Source organism: Cuculus canorus, chromosome 21 (assembly GCF_017976375.1).
Source record: "Cuculus canorus isolate bCucCan1 chromosome 21, bCucCan1.pri, whole genome shotgun sequence".
NCBI lineage: Eukaryota > Metazoa > Chordata > Aves > Cuculiformes > Cuculidae > Cuculus > Cuculus canorus.
The window spans coordinates 5086226-5101943 of record NC_071421.1 but is presented as its reverse complement, the minus strand read 5'-3'; positions in this window follow the sequence as shown (position 1 = coordinate 5101943).

Here is a 15718-nt window from a genome sequence, read left to right as displayed (position 1 = left end):
GTGTGCTGTGCAGAGACCAAGAGAGCTAACTCTAAAAAAAAAGCAGAAATCAACATAGATAAGGCAAGCACAACAGAAAAGTAATTTTTGGAAAGGGCTGACTAGCAAACATAAGTGACCCCTATTTCTGCATCTTTCTTCTCTCTCTTTCCCTACCCTTTCACTCCTTCTAAACTGTGCACAAATGTACAAAGCCCATTTTCTTTACTAGTCATTCAAGTGTATGGAGTTTATTTCCCTAAATATCATCTCATCTTCAAAGTTGGACTAAATTCCCACCCAACCTAAAAACTGACCCCCTGATTTCTTTGAATGAGCTTCCCCAGCCACCTCATAATGAGCACAGTGGTAAACTGCTGAGGAGTCCTTTGTGGTACCCTGCTCCATCAGCGGCTCTAATACCTTTTTGATTATCTCAGTGGACACAGATATAAATGCTGCGCCTCGGATCCCTCACTTGCAAGCTATCTCCATTTTTTTTTTGCATTTTCTTTTTAAAATAAAAATGACTGCTGATGTTTATGCCCCTGTAATACATTATGTATTATTTTGTTTTAAGCGCTGCCTTTTGCATCCTGACAGTAACAATAAAATGTGAGTATGGGATTCCTAATACAGACAGACTAATGTTTCCACTGCTAGCCTTCCCTATCTCTTCTTTTTTTCTTTCTGCTCTCTAAGCACTTTTCTAAAGGCTCCTTTTATATTCCTAATAAAATTAGAGCAAAATACATCGATTTACTGGAAAAGAGGGTTTGGGTTTTTTTTCCTTGTTGATAACGCTTTCTTTACCCCCTCCTTAAAAACACTGGTGAATATTCCACGTCAAAGACCTCCAATTTTTTCTTGGGGTTTTCTTATCAGTTCCCCGAAGAATGATTTTATTTTTTTTCCTTGGTGCTGCTTGAGAATCCTCTGCGTGTTGCCCCCACTACAACCTATTTTGTCTGTGCTGATCTTCTGAGGTAATTATCTTTCATTAATGCATTTTAGTCATATCTCCAAATACCAGTAAATGGCTGGTCTGCACATATTGGGAACTGATCTGGATGGGACCTTTTTACTCCTTTTCCATCTATAGATTGTACAATCCATATCCTGATGTCTGCCTTCCATTTTAGTGTAATGGATCCCCCCCTTTGCCCCACTCCTGTTGCCTCTTAAACCAAGTTGAGACAGCTGTAAATTATCAGATCAAACTTGGTGCTAGTGTTACACTGATGAAGATAATCTCACTTGAGAAATTAGCCCTATTGTGGTCATACTGCTGAATCTAATGGCTCTAAGTTGGGCGTTGGGTTCTTTATCTCTTATTGAGATTTGGGTTGATCCCTTTTTTTTCAGCCCTCTCGCAGCAGCCTGCGTGCTGTTGCTATAAGGGGAGGGAACGATCGAAGCCCGTCGAGTTTGTTCATACTCTGCACCACTGGAAAGCTTTCAGAACCCGTCACTGTGCTTGGGGGATTTTAAATTTCTGAGATATTCACTTAGTTATGGAACAGGCTAAATCTGTCATGCTGATTTAATGAGAGCTTAGGGGAGGGAGGAAACAGAGCCACACACAAAAAAAAGCAATTTTCCTTGTAACAGTTGTGTTAAAATATTGATACAGATGCATAGTGGAAAAACTTAACGAGTTGTTAGTGTTAGAAATAATGCCAGCATTAGGCATCTCTTGTGTGCAGAGTTTCCAAGATGGTGTTCAGCATTTCTGGGAAAGAGATCTCATGAGAAATGTGGAATTGCTGTACCTGGGTCAGACCAGCGACACTTTGGTCTGGTGACTTCTTCCAAGGAATCTGAACTATCCTGTTCTTAACCACAGAAGGTAGCACTGATGGAAGCCTTAGTGTGGTTAAGACCTCACTAGTTTTACTAAAAGCTTGGGATATGTTTGGGTGCTGAATGTTCCTGGGTGCCCTTTATACAGCATCTCTTAGCAAGGGTCTATTTTGAGTTCAGAACCAAGCTCTTGCGGCTAAGGCAGTGTGCTGTCACGTGCTACCCAGTCTGGATTCCAAACTCTGTTGCAAGCTTTATGTAGCTTGGGCACATCACTTGTTCTGTGCATAACACTTATAGAACACATTTTTTTTTCCTTTTTCTCCATGTAGCACCCTTTGGTTCTGCAAGATTGTAAACACAATAGAAAGGGAGATGTCTTTCTTGTGCGTGTTCACTGTTTTCAGTACTGTGATTCCCTGATTTTGATGAAGGCTTCAGCTTCTGATATCAAGGTGCTATTGCTGCTTGGATTCCTTGTTGAGCTCAGAGGTCTTTGGCTTTTTAGAGTTCCTCAGGGCTGGGGTCCCTGGAATCCTACAGCTTCACTTTGGGTTTAACAAAGAGATGATACAATGCGGACACATGTGGTGAGAGGGACTTCACTGAGTGTTCTTTTCCAATGCTCTCCGCTGCTCTTGGGCTCTTCCACAAGTTCTTACTCCTGGAAAAGTTACTTACTTAAACCATTCTGCAGAGCATAAACCAAGTGAAACCGGGTATGTTAGGCTCTGTTAATGTAGACCTCTATCCATCAGAGACTCAGCTGAGACCACTAAATCTGAGCATTCCTTTTAAGATGAAAATGAGAAAGAAATTAATTTTAATGAGTGATGTTTTTGCTGCTGCTTGCCCTGTCGTGTGCGGCCTCTGTGTATGCAGTGTGATCTGCACTCGTGTCAGTGCTCCATGATCAAACCCCTTCCAAGAGAGGATTCTTTACATGGGTTTCTGTGTCAATTTGAGTCCCGGAAGAACGTTGCCAGTCCATTAAGAGCCTGGCAGGCTGTACTGGGAAATGCTAGCATGAGCAGAGAAGAAAGAGGCAAGCCTGAGAATAAAGAGGAAGAAAAGATTAATCTGAGCAGAAATTCTGCATCTGAAAAGGACTTCCAGGGAGGTATTGTCTTCAGCTTGTACTCTGCAGAATGTTGTTCACTTTTCTGAAGGGCTTCCCAAGAAGACTTCCTAGTGGAAGAGATTTCCTTTAGGGCTGTAGTCCCATTCCTGTACTGTGTGCTTTGCTTGCCATACCTGGCTCTTGCTTGCCAGCACATGGTATTTTAGAGATCTGAGAGGTACTTTAGAGACCTGAGAAAACTATGAGTATGTTGAGGCTTTACTCTTTGATGATCAAATGAAATGCTTGAGCCCTCTTAAGTACCAGCCCTGTGAATATCTGGCCCTTGGTGTTACAGTGTGGCTTTGCACTGGATTCATAAGTATTGGTTCCTGTTCATGGCTGGAAATTAAAGACAAAAATGATGTTTCTTGTCAATCAGACCGTTTTTCTTTCTGTATCAGTCTCTCCAGAGAGCAAAGACGAGGAGAAGCCTGCTGCTATGGTATCTATGGCTGCCTCTTGTGGGCTTCTGACAAAGGACTGGACTGAGAGATACCAAAATTGTTATGCCTACTCTGCTTTAAGTGGTTTGACACTTGTAGGTATATGACTCCCAAGCAGAAAAAAAGCCCTTTCCGTTGGGAGTGATGCCAATTCAAGAGTGTTTTATATACGAAAGAAGGGATGTAAGGAAAGTGGGGTTAGTGTCTCCTCCTGTGGACTGCGCAATATTTTGAACCAAGGCTGGACTCAAAGGAGGATGCACAAAGCAGCGTGTGGAGGGCTCAGTCCAGATTCCTGTCAATAGCGAATAAATCTTCAAAACTCTTCTCACATTTGAAATGAATTGGTGGAGGAGGAAGGGCAGTAGCTTTTAATATACATCACTTATCTGTAGATAGATCTGCACAACGCCTCCTCTGTGTCCCCTTATGTCAAGGTTTTAGTCTGAATTATTCCTCTTCCCCTCTCCATTACCAAAAGGCTTCTATGTTCCATAGCTGAAATCGCTGATGATTTAAGCAGGAGGGAATGATAGCTCCGTGGAAAACCCACCAAGTCTCCACAGGTGGCAATGGTGATGGAGCAGCAGTGTCTGAATGGAAAGGACAAGGAGTCAGTGAAGCAGAGGCATTGCTGCAGCACTGCTGTTAAATGATCATGGGTAAAGAAGTGGCACCAAGTGCCAAGCTTTCAAAGGCTGTCTCTCTCTTTCCTGGGGAAGTTCCAACTTGATTACTGAGTGTCCTGCTTGAGATACCAACGCCTTAAAAAGGACACATGCAGGGGGAGGTTCAGACTGGATATCAGGAAGAAATTTTTCACAGAAAGGGTCATCGGGCACTGGAACAGCTGCCCAGAGGGATGGTTGAGTCACCGTCCCTGGAGAGATATAAAAGATGGGCAGATGAGATGCTCGGGGACGTGGTTTAGTGGCAGATAGGAATGGTTGGACTTGATGATCTAAGAGGGCTTTTCCAACCGGGTGATTCTATATGATTTCTAGTCAGTTTCCCCATCTTTGCATCATTTTGATTGAAAACCATTGAGGTACCCACCGTATCACACATGGCTTATGAATAGAAACCTCCAGCCTGTTTCCATTCACTTCACTGGCATTAGATTTATGAAGGGAAGTGGGGCATCCTTTTCAACCAGACCTATGAGCCAATCTGAGCACAGTTTACCACCGGTCTCCTAATGAGAATGCTTCTGACTGGTGTTGCCTTCTGGGCTCCCAGTGCGACTGAGGCAGCGCGGCCGAGGACAGAGACTGTGGGTTCCTGGTGCAGACTGATGGGTTTGGTTCCTCTCTGGCTGGGACCCTGGCTGTGCCCCGTGCTTGCGGGCTGTTCTCTTTTTGCCGGCTTCCCCTCAGAGCACCAAAGTGCCCCCGCAAACCGCACACCCAGAGTGTTCCATTCAGGTTTCTCTGTTTTTAAATCCCAGTTTGCCTGGTCCCTGAAGCGAGCTCAGAGAGCAATCAAAGCCACTGCAGTGCAATTTCCGACAGAGAATTTCCTTCCTATTTCTGAGTGTGTATGTGTGTGTATTTACGTGTCTCAACAAAAAAAAAAAAAAGAAAGAAAAAAAAACATTTTGGTTTTGTGCACTAAGCACTTTTGAGGGCGATATGGGGCCCTGTAATACGGAGGTTTATAACCTCCTCAGCTAATGCTCTCTGACACTCTGTTTTGATATCATTACTACATTATACTCACAATTTTTGAGTGAAAAAATACAGTACTTAGAAAGTCGAAATTCATAAATAAATTCATGTCAAACCGCACTTAATATTGATTTTGTTAGTGTTCAGATTCAATAATAAGGTACTGCGTGCATGAATATTTAAATATAATCATCATTTCTGCATCTCCTAATGGCCTCTGCTCTTCTACACTCAATTTAAACACAATTTAAAAACTATAATGTATTGAAAAATACTAGGATTTAGCAATAAATCACCATTGGGATACTCCAAGCCTTTTATAGGATGGCTCAATATCTGCTTCTCAAGGGACAGCACAATTAGATTCATGTTTTTAAACTTCTCAATTATCCATATACCATAATTTTATGTGAAAGTTTGTTTCTCTTCCTCCCCCCTCCACCTCTGCTCCCCCTCCTCACCCCCCACCAGATACTCTCCCAGTAGGAAGCGGAGAAATCGCTAAGTGTTCTCTTAGCTGGGTTAGTGTAGTAAAAAGGAGTCAAAGGTCACAGTCCTCAAACTGAATTAAATCCAGAGCCTGTCAGGGAAAGCAGAACGCTGACTCACTTAATCACATTATTTGGGGAAAAATCTAGGGGGAGGAAAGAGATAAAATGACTCAAAATGAACTCGCCAAGGAGGAAGCGGAGTTTTTATATTTATTTAAAAAGCAATATTCGTCTTTATCAAATATACACAGGATGGTTCGATGAGGATGGAGCTGGCTGGACATTTGCGCAGTCGCAGGCAGGAGAGCTCTGGCAAGCAGTCTTCTCCTTAGCAGGACCAGTGAGGGGAGGATGCAGTGTCCTCGGTTCCTTCAGTGCCAGGCCGGGTTATTTACTGGCAGGGGGTGTTTCGGTAGTGCTGGTCGCTAAACCCACCTGAAACCCACACCCTCTGAGGTAGGTCATTATCATTATCCTCATTTTACAGATGGGGAAACTGAGGCACTGGTGGGTGAAAGTCATTACCGTGGAGCCACAGTGGCAGAGCTGGGAGCTGTTCCTTGGTTTCTAATGCTGGAGCCTCTGTCTAAGCTTTCTGGTTGTTTTCTCTCCCCACCAGCGTCCTCAGAGCCTGTGATGGAGAGGGAGACAAAAAGGATCTAGCGCTGAAATCTAAAATAATAGCTCTGAAGGCTTATGAGAGCAGCAAATCTGGATGGCATTGGTGTGGTATTGACTCTGCCGGTACTGAGAGTGGCTCACCCGTTTTGTTGAATGCTTTGCTATCAGATGTGAGGAAATGGTCAATGGACTAGGAGAGCAATGGCAGTCTGGTGTCTGATGGGGAGGAAGTAGCCCTGTCACTCAGTGATGCTCTCAGTGTCACTCAACACCCTCACAGAGCTCTGCAAACTGTCATGTGGGGACAGGAGTTGCAGTTGGCACGGGATGGAAGTATGGCACGAGTAACGGCTTATACCGTGATGGGCAAGGAGGGCAGAGCTTTGCAGAGATGAGCAGGGACTGCTGATCTTTGTGATTCCTCATCAAGTGTCCAGAATTCCTGCAGGCCACGCTATGTCTGACTGGGGTCTTGCTTATATTCTGTATTTCACCTAAATTCATTAGAACTGTTTTTTCTAAGAGGGTGACCGTGTTGCATCAGAACCTCAGGGTCACCAGCAAAGCTGTGATGTCCTATGAGTGGATAAAATGGAAGAAATCAGTGGTAGAAAAGTCTCACCAAGATGTCACACAGCCATTCTACGTGCCAAGCTGTTGTGAGCTGCAGGTCTGTTCATTCATTGCTGTGGAAGGGGCAGACATTCCATCCCTCACCGGGCAGAAATGACCCTCACCTCTCCTCCACAGTTCTGGGGCTCCCTTGGCTGGCTCTTACTGGTCTGCATAATGCGCTTGTACTCCTGGTACCAAGTACTGTCCATCCTCTATTTAATAATGAGGGAAGGCAGGGGTAGCAGATTTCTCTTTAAGAAACAGGGAGGGAAGGCTTGCGTCAGTTATTGTGAGTGTAGTTTTAGGGATTTATTTCCATAAATCACTGTGAGCTTCTCTGAAGTGTCAGAGAGTAGAAACAAAACCTGAACTGAAGGGAACACTGTATAGCAAATGCAGTCTATAACATGAATCTCACTAGTTTTTCTGTAGATTCCTTCTTCGAATAGATAGAAACAACAGTAGGAAGCACCTGGCTCTGAGCATTCGGGAATGCAGTATTGGCACTGTCGGAGACCTCTAGCACATGGCACTTTGGCTTAGTGGAAGCTGTTGGTGAACGCACACCTGGCTCAGTGGCAGATGTGCGCTTGCAGATGGAGGTGCACATTCCAGAAGAGCCCCAGAAGCTCTCCGAGAGGCATGAGACGAGGCAGTCAGGTAGCCAGGGAATAAACTAGCAGCATAAAGCGTTTTAGCAGACGCTAGTTAAGTCACATGCGACACCGCAGCAGGAACTGCCTGTCCTGCCTAACGTCGCAGTGCCTTTCCATTTATTTGGGGGTGCCCACGAGACGCAGATGCTGCTGGCAGTGCAAGCCCCTGGTTCTGTTTGCAGCACCCTTATCTTGTTGCAGCAGCCATGCGCTCTCCCGATCCCCTCGCCTGCAGGGGCCACGCTGGGGGCATGGGGGCACTTGGAGCGGAGCAGCCGCCTGGCACTGCCGCGGGGGAGGCGGGGGCAGCCTGGCCCCACGGTACCAGCTGAGCACTGTGCTGGACACGTGCATGCGGTGCAAAGCCACTGGCATCTGTGGAGTGTCCCGACAGATGTCACCAACAGATCCGCATTGATGCCGGGGTCGGTGCCCCGGCAGTGGGGGAGGCAGATGGCACGTTGCTAATAAGCAATGAGGAGTGTTTGGGCCAGTGGGATAGCGCAGTGGCACAGCGCCATGGGCAAGTGAGGGGCATCTTTGACATCTTTGTCCTCCCTGCATTCATTTCTTTTTTTCTGGCTGAATTTCTTCAGTTCCTCCCTGAACCTTTACTTTCTTTCTGGTTTCTTCTGCTAGCTCCACTCTCTTTTGTCTCATTCCTATCTGGTGCTTCTAACTTTTTTTTGTCTTATATGATGCTCATGCCTTCACCTGGAATGTTTTTGGCTACCAAAAGCATCCCCTTCATGTTTATGCCTCACTGGATCGTGTTGGGTAGGAGAGTGAGTGAAGGCAAAGGCTGTTCCTGCTGGCCTGAGAAAGGCTGTTACACTGTGCCTGAGAAAGGGCTATGGATCACCTTGGATAAACATCTTGGATTCCGAACTTGGAGAGACCCATCACAGCGCAGCAGACTGGGGTTTTGAACATTGTCTGACTGTTGCTTCAGTTAGCGGAACAGGAAACAGCATGCAGCGCTGCCCTAGAGAGGATGGCATGGGCTGACAGATGAACTGCGATAGTAGTGAGCGTGTGCAGCCAAGCTCGTCAATGCCTGAGCTCTGAGGAGCGCTAGGTGCATTGGAAGTTCTTATATGCATAAGGAATTCTATTTGTACGTCAGAAACACCTGAGAACAGCAACTCATCTCCTAGCTTCCCACAAGCTGGGACACGTGAATTAATCAAGTGTTCAGTATTGTATATAGAATCATAGAATAGTTTGAGTTGGAAGGGACCTTAAAGATCATCCAGTTCCAACCCCCTGCCATAGGCAGTGACACCTCCCACTGGCTCAGGCTGCCCAAGGCCCATCCAACCTGGCCTGGAACACCTCCAGGGATGGGGCAGCCACAGCTTCCCTGGCCAACCTGGGCCAGAGCCTCACCGCTGTCATGATGAAGAAATTCTTCCTTATGACTAGCCTAAATCTGCCCCTCTCTGCTTAATGTTTTTACTATTTGTTGTGTGGCAACTTGGATGCCACAGTAAGATGTGAAATCCCCAGTTTTTTGATGGCAAACAAATGGAGAGTATGGCTAAGCCAAGGAGATGTTTTGGCATGGTTGCTTTGCTGATGATTTTTTTGTTACTCGTGTGGGCTGGCTGCATTTCCAGGTGCCAGATTACGTTGTGCCTAAATTCCTCTTTTGAAGAAAGACCCCTTTCCTGTTTCCTGCAAAAAGTGACTCAAGCACAGTACTTCTAGCTTCCTTTAGTTATATCACATGTCACAAGACACCCTCCTCAGCAGTGCAGAACCTGCAGTAATATTCTTTCACCGTGTGCCCAGCAGCTGGAGTTACAGCCCCCAGTGCTATCTGCTGCCATTTTCCTGGCTGATCTGTCCAAATTAAATTTGATGTTCAGAAAGAACACGGCTAAATAAATAGACTGACGTGTGAAGGGTGGGTCCCTTGGTTTTCAGGTTGCGATCCAATAATTTCTTACCATTTAAAGGTAACAAACAGTTCCGAGTTCCCCTTCCTGTGAATAAAGGCTTTAGATTTCAACCTAAGCTGCCACTTTCCTTGTTATTGTAGTTTCTGGATGAGGGAAACAGCTTGATATTCTTTCAGAGCCTGACTGAGATAGCCAAAAATCTGTTTGCAAAGGGGAGAAACCCCTGAGTGTCTGTAGAAGCCAACTCTGCATTTGCCCCGAAAGCTTCTGTTTTCCAAAAAAGGAAAGAGCAAAAAAGCCTTGAACAGTGATTCTTTGGAAGCTGTGAAACTTAGAACAGGTGTGAGCACAGGCAGCTGCTGGGCGCTATGCGCAGATAGTCCCACTAATGCCTCCTTAGAACTCAATCTCTGAAACCATCTGCTTATGGTGAGCACATGTCCCGGGGGGGCGGGGGAGCAAGGAGCAAAACCAGCAGTCCCGCAGCTTCTTCTCCTGTAGCCTGAGTAAGAATTCTGAACACAGAGTAAGCTTGAGTTGTGTGTCACAAGGCCTTGTTACCAGCTTTTCTGGAGCAGGAAATCTCCAGGGTCAGTTCCCCAGTTTCAGGGTGGTTATTATTGAGTCTCAGAGACCAAGAACCTGGCTCGTGACCATCTGAACAAAACCAATACGAGACACGTTTTGGAACCTCCGTCCATGGAACCCTTTGTCCCTACAAATATGTGAGATCAATTTTTCTTGCTTGGTCGCAGTCTGAACAAGATCTGCTAAAACCTCCAGCAGAGTGCCTGGCTTGCATTGCCCTGGTTTTCCAGCCTCAAGTCCCTGGGAAGTTGAGTAAGTCCTTTTGATTGTCACCTTCAGTGCCGCTGTCCTGACATTCTCCAGTGGAGCTCCCAACAGTTAGCCCTGAGTAAATCACTTCTCTTCCTCATGCCTTTTTTTTCCCCCCCTCCTCCTCTTTCAGTGCTTTTTGACTTTGGGAGAGTCAGCCCCTGCTCCACGGTCTCTGTTCATTATTCAGCACAATATATCTGAGGATCAGAGATGTTACTGTGCTAATAAGTGAATCAAATTCCCCCTCTGCCGCTTGCTGTGCTGCTTGCTTTTTACCTGTGGACGCTTGTTTGCAGAAGCAAAATTGCTCTCGGCCCCTGACCTAAGAATGGGAAGCTAGTTTATCAACTTTGGCGAACGAAGCAAGCAGTATTAGCCACTGCTTCCTTGTGGCTGCCAGAAGCAGTGTGGTGACAGGAATGGGTCATACTTCAGCCCGTGACTGAAGGGTCCCCAGCTTCAGAGAGACATTCAGGGACTTCCTCTGCGTTTGGTGCTGGCCATAAAAAATTGATCATCCTTTGTTACAGCTTCACTTCTGTCACTTTCCATCCCAGAGTCTGTTTTTTACAGAAAACAAGCTACATTCATCAAAAATGACAGAACACAGACTTAATGTAATCATGTATGGGAACATGAATTGCAAATGCAGAACACAAGCACTAAAATGTATTTTCCATTACCGCCACAAAATGAAATAATCATGAACATTTTCCCCAAGAATGAGAACACATGTAGAGTACACTGACACCTCAAAATCTGCTGCCGTGCCCTGGCCTCAGGTGCAGGTAGGCTTCGTGTCTGTCAGCAGGGCAGAGATCTGCTTGTATCCAAAGAGGCGGCTATCCTATAATCCTCACCATGGTAACTTGTGTTGGTTATTAGTTACAGCAGCTTCTGCAGGCTCATTTGGGTGACCTCCTGGTCATCTCTGGTGGTTAAGGATCTTATGGTACCCTTAAGCATAACTGAGCAGAGGTGCTGGGGAAATGGGCAATGCTATGTTGCTCCTTGATTCTAGGTTCTGCTTCTAACTGCTGTTGGATCCCTTTCTGATAACCTCAAACAGGTCCTCTTGCCCCCGCCGATAACCTCAAACAAGTCCTGTAACCCGTACCCCTTCATACATGAGCTGCAAAAATACAGATATGGCTATTTAAAAAAAAAGACTGTTAACTGATTTAAAGTTGGTACAGGACAACGTGGCAATCCAGTTCCTCCTTTCTCTTGCAGACGCACTGGACCAGAGGTTTGCTGTGCTCTGTTGAACATCCACTGTACTGCACTCCAGATGTGGCTGTGTTTTACCATCAGGTAAGGTTATACATGCTTTTATATCCAATTCTTATTTGTATCTTGCTTTAATGTCAGAAATGTGACTGTATTGTCTTATTTGTATCTTCCTTTAGTGTCAGAAATGTGACTGTATTATCTTTGTTGACCAGGGTGTCAGGAGAGGCATAAGGGTTATAAAATTGGGAATAACCAATCTGTAAATTAAACTAAATCCAGAACTTGCTTTGGTATTTAGCTGATATTAAACATATGCAAGTTCTCATCCAGCCTGTACTTGCCACATTTCAGTAAATAGAAAGCCACTAATAAGGGGTGTTGGAGCCTGCCCTGCTGAAGGATAGTTGGATATGGATCACAATGATGTCTGGAAGGGAAACTACTAGTTTGATCAAAGCCTTGTACTCAGACAGGACTGAGTGCTGATGGAATGATATAGAGAAAATAAGGTAGAAAGACAGTCACTGGTTTACATCTCATCCAGAAGAAGCTGTCATGAGGGACTTATTGATCTCTGATTCAGCCACAGGCTATGTATTAAATTATGGGATATACTTGAGAGAGACCAGTTTAACTGCACCCAACAGGAGGTGCTGGAGAGATGAGCATGCTGTGCTGGGGGGATCTTTTTTTCCCCCAAAGATGTGACCCTGTCATAAAGAGAAAAGGGAGAGATTTTGTTCTAAATGAATTAAAATGATGCCTTTGCATGAGAGCAATTCAGATTATAAAAAATACATAAAACAAATAGACTCGGCAGCTGTAGAATCTAGGAGAAAATCTGGATTTGGAAGAGATTCTTAACTTTTTTGAACTGTGACAGTAAGAAAAAACATTTGGTCTTACACGTCTTTCCAGCTGTTTACACACAGGCTCTGTCCTATCTGACGAGTTTGCTTAAGGACCTTCATAGATGTGGTCATATGGTTGGACAAATGCAATCTCCTTATATAAATGCACATATCTCCACATTCTTGTACACTTGACACACTTTATGTGCATGTACATCATCTCATAGAAATTACTTCCTCTTTGAAGTAATGTGCTTATATGCATATACATCAGTATGTCCCAAGGTGTGTAGATGTATCTTTGTTCATATTCCCATGTATTCATGAGGTGATCAACATAGTCAAATTGAAAAACTAAGTAATTCCAAATCTGTGTTATTTCTCCTTTCATTCCCAAGGGTAAATGGACCCATTCCAAATGAAAGGTAATCTTGGGACCTGCAGTTTTACGTTTCAGCGTATAGTATAGTTTTAACACTGTGTACCATTCTGTAAGCTCTTCGGGGCAGTTTGTAGATTCCCTTCTTTGTTTATGCAACAAAGGCAATGTCAGGTTGTTTAAGACTTCTTGTGCTAGGACAGTGCAAATAATTAATAACAACGGTCAGGTTTTATGGAAAGATGAGATGAGCTGGGCCCCCCAAAGAGCCCGCAAAACCATCCATGTATACCTGTGCAGAAGGTTTGTCACTTTGTTTTCCACTGGGTTGGAATACTTCCTCTACATCATTGAACACGTACCCATCTCAGTGTTGTCTTTGCGTGGCAGACAAGGACATTACATATTCTTCTCTAGAGCTAATATGCGTATGTAATAAAAAGCCCAGGCTTTCAGAAATAACTCACAAACATTCACGTAACGTGTCAACACCGCAGGTAACTTTCTCTGTACATGTGTGGCACTGGAAAGACGACTGTCGTATGTACATATGTCTATGTAAGCGCCTATAGACTTGTGTATATCCTTGTGTATATTTAGCCAGGAGTATGTGTACGTGTATTCATACAAGCACAGAGTCAAGCAGTTCGGTACAGATAATATGTACGCACCTTCCAGAAGAGGGCATCTGTCTCCCGATGCAGGAAGCCTTTCTTCACCAATGGCCCCCAGCCTCTCACACCTGGGCACTCGCTTCTTGCTTGCCAATTTGAGGTTAACAGTGCCAGCACAGAGTGAAATATTAAGGCAGCCACTTGAAATTCAAAGTGTTTCTTTTAATTAATGGGTGGATGCCACAAGTTGATCCAATCCAGCTCTTAAATTAATCTTAATTACATGGATTTTGTAACTTTGGCATTAGCCAGCCACACAAAATATGTATTTCATAATCCTAGAAACGGGTGAAAAAGACGACTGCTGAGCTGAGAAGTCAGCTGATGATGTTATCAGCCTCTGTGGCTGTGGGTGTAAGTGTCATTGGGGTGTGTCTGAGATCTTATCGGGAATACCAAATTAATTCACTCCTCCAAATATCAAAACAAGCTTTTTTTTGCTGGCAAGTAGGGAATAGGCAAGAGATTTCTGAGCTGCTATATTTGGAGTTTCTGTGCCATGCAGTCCTGATACAACAAAGAATAGAAGCATTTAGAAAGGGAAGTTGGTGATCTGCTCTGTTTGGTAATGCATTTTGAGTGTAGACCCAAAGAGTGCTACTCAAGCCTTTAGCTGTTGATATTATACTTGTTGATTTGGACTGGGGATCTGGAATCTTCCCTTTGTAGCTCTGACATTGACTTGCTGCGTGTGACTGATCAAGGGGAGGGAAGCTTTCATATCCCTGTAGTTCTGTTTTCCTGCTCTGCATATTTGTTGGTTCACACTTCTCTTTTTTTCTGGGTAGGAGCTGCCCCTCAGTGTCCATTCAGCATTATATGGCATCTAGGTGCTACTCTGCTCCACATGATGATAATGGATAAATTGAATTATCTCAGGAGAATTGATACTGGTACTCTCTGTTAGGGATGAGCATCCAGGATCTCTCCGAGCATCCATCATGCCAACTTTAAATAGAAAACAGAGCTGGGAATAGATGGTCAGGGATATTCATAGGAAATGCAGACACACAATTTGCCTAACCAGTCACTGCATATTCTTTAAACAGGAAGCAGGGCCTTGTGTATCCCCGGGAATTGGCACTGCCTTGGGATTAATGTTGCTGCTCCCTGGGTTACACTCCTACTTTTACAGATGAGACTTAAAAACAGTGGATAAAACTGGAAGTAAGCACAATTGCGAACTATTCTTTGGTCTTATTGCTCTAAATCTAACTCAGGTTGAGAGCGGAGTCTGTATACGGCCCAGAATGCATAGTTGTGAAGTGGTAAAGTGCATTTGTTGAACTATGTTGCTGTCACTACTGCAAACCTGGAGTTGGGAACAGCGTTGGAGAGAGCAGAAGATGTGTGTGTGTGTGTGTGTGTGTGTGTGTGTGTGTAAGCACATTTGCCTATGGAGAAACATTTTGCTGTACACCAATGTACATAAAGGTACACTTGCGCACAGCTGTGCCTTTTATTTGTGCCTCCATAAGCATCCTTTTTTCATTTACTCTGCAATATAGGCACTTGAAATGTTTGTAGAAATAATTTCTCTGTAGAACGGGCTTGCAAGTGCTGATTTTGTGTCTGACTGAGTTCTCTCCGTGCCTGTCTGTGAGAAACACTTTGTTGGAAGAGATTTTCCTCCTTATTCTTAAAAAATTTGGGGTATTTGGATGGCCTTCTACCACTGCCAGACTTCTGTCTTTCTGGTTAATGATTTTACCTTCTAGAGCTTTTCCTGAAGCTGCTTTAGTTTGGATATCAATTTGGTGGGTTGATTTCATAGTACTTTGGGAGTGTAAGTGGGAAAATGTTAAACCTCATGTCAATTTGCCTAATTGATGGGAAACTTGATTGTGGCCAGGGAGGAGTGGATTTCCCTGTTTTAGTCTTACGAATAATTTACTCATCTGAAAAGAGAGAAAATCCAGTAAATCCTGGCAGCCGATGCCAATGCACTGTCCTCACAGGCTGAGATTCTCCCAAAACACAGATTAAAACCAGAAAACTGCCTACTTCCCGGGGGACACTTTATAATGCTGAACCTGTGCGTTTTATTTGTTTTGGTTGGAGCTGATGGAGTCTTCCATGGAGTCAAATTATTTTGATTCCAGTTTTGACAGGTTTCTTGTGCTTTTCCCCAAAGCACTTGTTTCTCAAGTAACGTTAACAGAATCTGGATTAGATAGACTGCTCCTGAAATACCGTATCATTTCTGTGTTCTTGAGCTACTAGAACATGCTCACTTTTGCAATTTTTAATCGCCGAGGCTTGCTGGAGTTGGTGTGACTTGAATGGGAATGATACAGCACTTCCTCAGTTTTCGAGTTTGAAACCTTTAGATGTCTGAACTCATCCAGCGTTGGGGAGGAAGCCAGCAGGCAAATGGAGAAACCTCCCCAGCTTTCAGTGTAGGTAGGAAACAGAATGAGTTAATGTTGGCCCAAAGGG